The sequence below is a fragment of the Trichechus manatus genome, unplaced genomic scaffold, assembly GCF_000243295.1.
Source record: "Trichechus manatus latirostris isolate Lorelei unplaced genomic scaffold, TriManLat1.0 scaffold00381, whole genome shotgun sequence".
Taxonomy (NCBI): Eukaryota; Metazoa; Chordata; class Mammalia; order Sirenia; family Trichechidae; genus Trichechus; species Trichechus manatus.
In genome coordinates this window covers 415,795-423,462 of record NW_004444317.1, presented here as the reverse complement: position 1 = coordinate 423,462, position 7,668 = coordinate 415,795, and the positions used below count along the sequence as shown (strand labels likewise).

General features: G+C 38.4%; 1 pseudogene; it reads left to right on the top strand.

The window, feature by feature from the left end:
* Positions 1-14: 14 nt before the first annotated feature.
* LOC101340691 (AP-2 complex subunit beta pseudogene) lies at positions 15-2,986 on the top strand (annotated as a pseudogene).
* Positions 2,987-7,668: the final 4,682 nt, after the last annotated feature.

The following is a 7,668-nucleotide window of genomic DNA, read 5'->3' as shown; positions in this document are numbered from 1 at the left end:
TCAACAATAAAAAGAAAGAAAAGAGGAAGGAGGCTGTGAAGAAAGTGATTGCTGCTATGACCGTGGGAAAGCATGTTAGCTCTCTCTTTCCAGATGTAGTGAACTGTATGCAGACTGACAACCTGGAACTAAAGAAACTCGTGTATCTTTACTTGATGAACTATGCCAAGAGTCAGCCGGACATGGCCATCATGGCTGTCAACAGCTTTGTGAAGGACTGTGAAGATCCCAATCCATTGATTCGAGCCTTGGCAGTCAGAACCATGGGCTGCATCCGGGTGGACAAGATTACAGAATATCTCTGTGATCCCCTCCGCAAGTGCTTGAAGGATGAAGACCCCTAAATGTGGAAAACCGCCGCAGTCTTCATGGCAAAGCTCCACGATCTCAACGCCCAAATGATGGAAGGTCTGGGATTCCTGGATTCTCTGCGAGATCTCATAGCAGATTTAAATTCGATGGTGGTGGCCAATGCTGTAGCAGCATTATCTGAAATCAGTGAATCTCACCTCAAACAGCAATCTACTTGATCTGAACCCACAGAACATTAATAAGCTGCTGACAGCCCTGAATGAGTGCACTGAATGGGGCCAGATTTTCATCCTTGACTGCCTATCTAACTACAACCCTAAAGATGACCGGGAGGCTCAGAGCATCTGTGAGTGGGTAACTCCCCGGCTATCCCATGTCAACTCAGCAGAGGTGCTCTCAGCAGTAAAAGTCCTAATGAAATTTCTAGAGTTGTTACCCAAGGACTCTGACTACTACAATATGCTGCTGAAGAAATTAGCTCCTCCACTTGTCACTTTGCTGTCTGGGGAGCCAGAGGTGCAGTACGTCACCTTGAGGAACGTCAACCTAATTGTCCAGAAAAGGCCTGAAATCTTGAAGCAGGAAATCAAAGTCTTCTTTGTGAAGTACTACAATCCCATCTATGTTAAACTAGAGAAGTTGGACATGATGATTCGTTTGGCATCCCAAGCCAACATTGCACTGGTTCTGGCAGAACTGAAGGAATATGCCACAGAGGTGGATATTGACTTTGTTCGCAAAGCTGTGCGAGCCATTGGGCGGTGTGCCATCAAGGTGGAGCAATCTGCAGAGCGCTGTGTAAGCACATTGCTCGATCTCATCCAGACTAAAGTAAATTATGTGGTCCAAGAGGCAATTGTTATCATCTGGGACATCTTCCAAAGTATCCCAATAAGTATGAAAATATCATTGCTACTCTGTGTGAGAACTTAGACTCGCTTGAGGAGCCAGGTGCTCGAGCAGCTATGATTTGGATCATGGGAGAATATGCTGAAAGAATTGACAATGCAGATGAGTTACTAGAGAGCTTCTTGGAGGGTTTTCATGATGAAAGCACCCAGGTGCAGCTCACTCTGCTTACTGCCATAGTGAAGCTGTTTCTTAAGAAACCGTCAGAAACGCAGGAGCTAGTCCAGCAGGTCTTGAGTTTGGCAACCCAGGATTCTGATAACCCTGACCTTTGAGACCAGGGCTATATTTATTGGCGCCTTCTCTCATTGGACCCTGTCACAGCCAAAGAAGTTGTCTTGTCTGAGAAACCACTAATCTCTGAGGAGACAGACCTTATTGAACCAACTCTGCTGGACGAAATAATCTGCCACATTGGTTCTTTGTACCATAAGCCTCCCAATGCTTTTGTAGAAGGAAGTCATGGAATCCGTCACAAACACTTGCCAATTCATCATGGGAGCACTGATGCAGGTGACAGCCCTGTTGGCACCACCACTGCAACCAACCTGGAACAGCCTCAGGTTATACCTTCTCAAGGTGACCTTCTAGGGGACCTTTTGAACCTTGACCTTGGTTCCCCAGTCAATGTACCACAGGTATCCTCCATGCAGATGGGAACAGTGGACCTCTTGGGAGGAGGACTGGATAGTCTGGCTGGGCAGTCCTTCATCCCATCATCAGTGCCTGTGTCCTTTGCTCCTTCACTTACTCCTGGTATGGTCAGCAGTGGTCTGAATGACCTTTTTGAACTCTCTGCAGGAATAGGCATGGCACCTGGTGGATATGTGGCTCCTAAGGCTGTTTGGCTGCCTGCAGTAAAGGCTAAAGGCTTAGAGATTTCAGGAACTTTCACTCACCACCAAGGGCATATCTACATGGAAATGAACTTCACCAACAAAGCTCTACAGCACATGACAGACTTTACCATCCAGTTTAACAAGAATAGCTTTGGTGTCATCCCCAGCACTCCTTTGGCCATCCAGACACCACTGATGCCAAACCAGAGCATTGATGTCTCTCTGCCTCTCAACACCTTAGGCCCAGTCATGAAGATGGAACCTCTGAATAACCTGCAGGTGACTGTGAAAAACAATATTGATGTCTTCTGCTTCAGCTGCCTCATCCCACTCAATGTGCTTTTTGTAGAAGATGGCAAAATGGAGTGCCAGGTCTTCCTTGCAACATGGAAGGATATTCCCAATGAAAATGAACTTCAATTTCAGATTAAGAAATGTCATTTAAATGCTGACACTGTTTCCAGCAAATTACAAAACAACAATGTTTATACTATTGCTAAGAGGAATGTGGAAGGGCAGGACATGTTGTACCAATCCCTGAAGCTCACTAATGGCATTTGGATTATGGCGGAGCTATGTATCCAGCCAGGAAACCCCAATTATACGCTGTCTCTGAAGTGTAGAACTCCTGAAGTCTCTCTGTACATCTATCAGATTTATTACAGCATTTTGGAAAACTAATGGACTGGTCCAGTGTCCTCCAGCCACCCTGTGATCGGTGCAAGCCAAGAGCTCTTAAATGGAAGAAGTTGTACTGATGTGTAGAATCTGAACCCAAACACACTGAGGCCACCCACCAAGGTAGTGACTAGTCTAACCTGTGCTAACATTAGGGCACAACCTGTTGGATATTTTTAGCTTCCTGTGAACATTTGTAACCACTGCTTCAATCACTTCCCACTTCTTGCCACCTGCTGCTGCTATCCGTCCTTACTTAACTTGTGGGCTTCTCCGTGCTGTGCCAATGGCTGGCGTTTTCCACACCTGCTTTTGAGTGTAGTTTGATATTTTGTAATTGAGAGCTCATTTTAAAAACAGAAAAAGGAAAAAAATATTAAAGCAAGGAAAAGTGTCACTGAAACATTGAAAAAAAAACTTTTTTCCTACCCTTTTAATTGTCATGTGGACACATTAATGTTTATGAGAATTCTGTAAATGGAGGTGAAAATTAAAAAAATAAATTACTCTAATTCACAATTATTTATTTTCCTGTCTATTTGAATGTTCACATACCAGAAATGATACAATATTACAGGTTTGCCTTTAAGCTATAATATGATGTTAATCCATCATGAATACATTCATCAGTCTTCCCTTACCAGTTAACCTTGTAGAAGCCATTCAATATTTGAACTAATAGTGTTGTTGTTGTTGTTTTTTAATCCCATGAAAATTGCCTGTGAAATTCATAGGAAAATATTCTTTGTCACAAAGTTGAATGTGCAAGGATAAGTTTTGATATGGTGTCGATGTATCAAAATAACACATTTTGTGCTGTGAGATAAAATTTTCACCACTGTCAAACTCAGAGAAAAATAATATTTTAACAGGTTTACAAGAAGGCAAAACATGTTTCATTATCACTTTGAATATTTCATGAGATCAGAGGAAGTATTTTTCCCCCGAGGGAAAAATCTGTTCTGTTACTGAGAAAAAACTTGTGTAGGTTTGAAAAGGTCAGCATTATTGAGATAAACATTACATTTTCACTTTAAAAAAATAAGACTTTCCAAATTTTATCTGAATAAAAATCCACAATAGTTACAATAAAATTGCATTTGTAGATACTTCGTTCTGAATATACTGCACTGAAACAATTGAAGCCTGATATATTTCTATTTGAATACAAGACTCCCTCTTCTAACTGCATAATCTTAGACACATTTTATCTTTACTAGTCCCTAGTTTGTTCAGAATTAAAAGTAGCTGGGCATGATATTAAAAATCACATTAATATGAACACTGAACAAAAATACATTTAACTATTCAGCCCAACTTGACAACTGATAAAATTAAATCAGACTTTAACATAACTACAAGAAAAATTGTTGATCAAAGACAATTTACAATGGCCATAAAACCACTACTTAATTAACTCCAAAGATAAGCAAATCCATTCATACCAACATAATATTGAAACAAATTTTCAACATCAAAAAACAGCCAAATGAACAAGAAAATACTCGTGTCTTAGCAGTATAAATCTCCAGTTGTTTTGTAGCTGGTCAACATTTGGTTAATTCCTTACTTTCATCTGTAAACCTGTTCCTGTAAACCCCATTTTATTAACAATGTGTATGTTACTTTGGGGAAGGATAGTAGCTATTTTAGGGCCTGTAATAAATGAAATTTTAGGAGCACATACTTTTTTAAAATGTCATGTTATAAAGTGGGAAGAAAAAGATACTTCCTTGATATGTTGTAGATAACCCATCTCAAGCTGACTAAAGGCATAGTATTAAATGATAAATTATATATTTCACTGTATCAGCAAATGCATTGCTAAAATCTTGGAATAAAATTAATCCCCTTGTAAGTGAAAAATGAATAAATAAATTAAAATGGCATTACCTACATTACAGTCCCCTTTTTTATTTCAAATATAATGGATATGATAAATTCAACATTGCAGAGAAATTTATTCCACCATCAAAATTAAAAGAAATATGTGTGTAATAAAATAAACATGTAATAAATATGCATATCCACAGGCATTCACACACTGGCATACAAGGTTTTATTGTGACCCATCATAATTATATTTTATTTATAATTAGAAGTTCTAATTATACTTTTTTTTTGTAGAAAAGCTATCAATGTATCAGATGTACCTGTAGGAAAAACCAAACAAAACATAATTTGCATTCTGATGTGTGGCCATGCTGATAAGAAACTGTTAAGAATACAGAAATGCAATGGGATGGTTTTTATGTACTTACAAATGTGAGGCTGAATTTATTAAAGGGATTGAAGATACCTATTTTCAGTTATTTTTCTGTTAACAAACAAATGCTATTTCAATATGTTGTTTTTCTGCTACGTATTTAGTACAGTAAAATGTAATCTAATGGCAACTACTGACCTTTGTGTCTTATTAAAAAGAACTGTATTAAAAATAATGAATTCAGGTTTTTAATAAATGCTTTTATTTTTAATTTCCCTTGTAAAAAACCCCTGTTAACATTAAAATTTAAATGCAGGTGAAAAATTAGCAGAATTTTCTTTTACTTTCTAAGTTCAAGTGCTGTCATTTTTCATCCCAGATACCTTTCTTATCCTACCTGTGACTCAATATTTCAGGGGGATTCATGAATATTTATTTGAGTGTAATGAGGGGCAAGTTGAAGCAACATAACCGACCAGTACTCCTTTGTTCTCTCTCCTTTCTGTAGGAGTGGACCATTTCTTAATGTGGCATTTTACATAACATATGAAGAGCAAGGTGCCTTATGCCTCCCACTCGCCCTCCTCTGGATGTGCAAAGGCAGAATGCTGCCTTATCAAAACCATTTCTGTCTGAAAGCACTTCATATTACATCTTCACAAGCAGTAACAGCTATTATCATAGATGTGCATGATAAAACATTTTTCTTATTCACAAAGTGATATTTGGGATCCCTCAGGTCACATCTGGCATTTAGCAATGAGATAACAGATCACTCTTTTCATGGAGAACTGTGTGAACAAATTGTTTTTTATTTTCTGGAAATTTCTATGGTTTATCTTTGGAATATAATTATTGCTCTTAATGAAGAAGTGCATGCCACCAAGGAAAGGAGCTATCTGTCCATATTCTTTGGTTAGGACTCAGTTCAACTATACCCTGAAAGGTTTATTCAGGTGCTTTAGTCAGAACTAGTTCATTCTCTATAGGAGGTCATACGTCAAGGGCTTTCGCAAAGAACTTCCAAATCAAGTCTTCAGCAACCCACGGACACCCAGTACATCAATGAATAAATAAAATAAGCTGCTAATTACTTCAAAAACTAGAAGAAATTTAGTTTTAGTGTGAAAGCAGTGTAGTTAATTAAATAGATTTTCTGATTTAGTATTTTTCTGTTGTAATGGTAAATATTAATATTCAGAATGGGATAAATGGATGAGTTGATCCTCATTCATATTGTTCAATTTAATTTAAAAACATGATTCACCTGAAATAAACACTACTTACATTATAACTCTAAAATGTTGACCTTTCTAGTGAAGAATGTTGTCTTTATTACTTGAAATTTTGTAATATTGTGAACAGACCACCATGTTAACAGCAGAGGGACTATCCAGGGGAACAGCAGATGTAACTTTCATAGAGGATTAAAATCATGCTTACCTTTAAAAGGTTAGCTCAAAGTAGAATACACTAACTCTTCATTTATTGACGTAGTTAGGTTTCAAAGACCAGGTTGTTATGCAAAAATCAGCACTATGCAAAAATTGCATAACTTCCAAATTACATCATTACATAATTTCCAAATTGCATCATTACGTAACTAACAAACCACTGAGAATCATGGCCTAGCCAAGTTGAGACATAACCTTAACCATCACAGCCAGCATTACTCTCACCTCACACCTCACACCTCAGCATTTGTTACCACCAGAGGTACATTGTTAATGCACAAAATAATTGGATATAAAGGTCTTACTATTGTCGCAAATGCAAGATGTGTGATAATGAGACAGTCGATAAGTGAGGAGTAGGTGAAGTTGTTATTAGCACCTAGGCTCCACTGGGGCATCAAATGCAGTCCCAGAGACCACCCAGTTGAGATGTATCCTCAGATGGATAACCTCCCAGCCAGTCGGTTGCACGACCCCTGGTTGTAGAGTGCCCTGCCATCAGTACCATTGCTGGCTTGTCTTGGAAGAGTGCTGCTTAATAAACTGCTCCAGCATCAACAACTGTGTCTCTAGACTCATCTCTGGTGTTCTCGAAGCTTGCGTTGCGCCTGGGGACTCTCTGCACCATCCAGACCCCTCAAGCATGACAATAAGCTTATACAGTAAGTTAATTTGAAGACTAAGGTGGTCTAGCTCAAGTCATGGCCTTTTCAGTCACCTCATATATATGTAAAATTTGGATAATGAAAAAAAAGACAGAAGAAGAATTGATGTGTTTGAACTGTGGTGTTGGCAAAGTATATTGAATATACTTTGAACTGTCAAAAGAAGGAACACATTAGCCTTAGAAGAAATGTAACACCTGCAAAGTAAGTGTTCTGTTCCAATGCACATGGAATGTTCTCCAGTATAGACCACACCTTAGGCCACAGAACATTCTTCAACAAGATACAAGACATTGAGATAATACAAAGTATCTTCTCTGAGCACAATGCCATAGAGGTAGAAATTAACAACAGGAACAGCAAGGAAAAAAAAATCAATTACATGGAAACTGAATAAACCCCTGCTTACACATCACTGGGTAGTAGAAGAAATCAGAGATGGAATCAAAAAATTCCTAGAATCAAACGAGAATGAAAACGCATAACACCAAAACTTTTGGGACACAGAAAAGGCAGTCTTGAGGCCTATAGCAATAGGCACACATATCAAAAAATAAGAAAGGGACAAAATCAAAACATGAACTACAGAACTCGAACAAATAGAA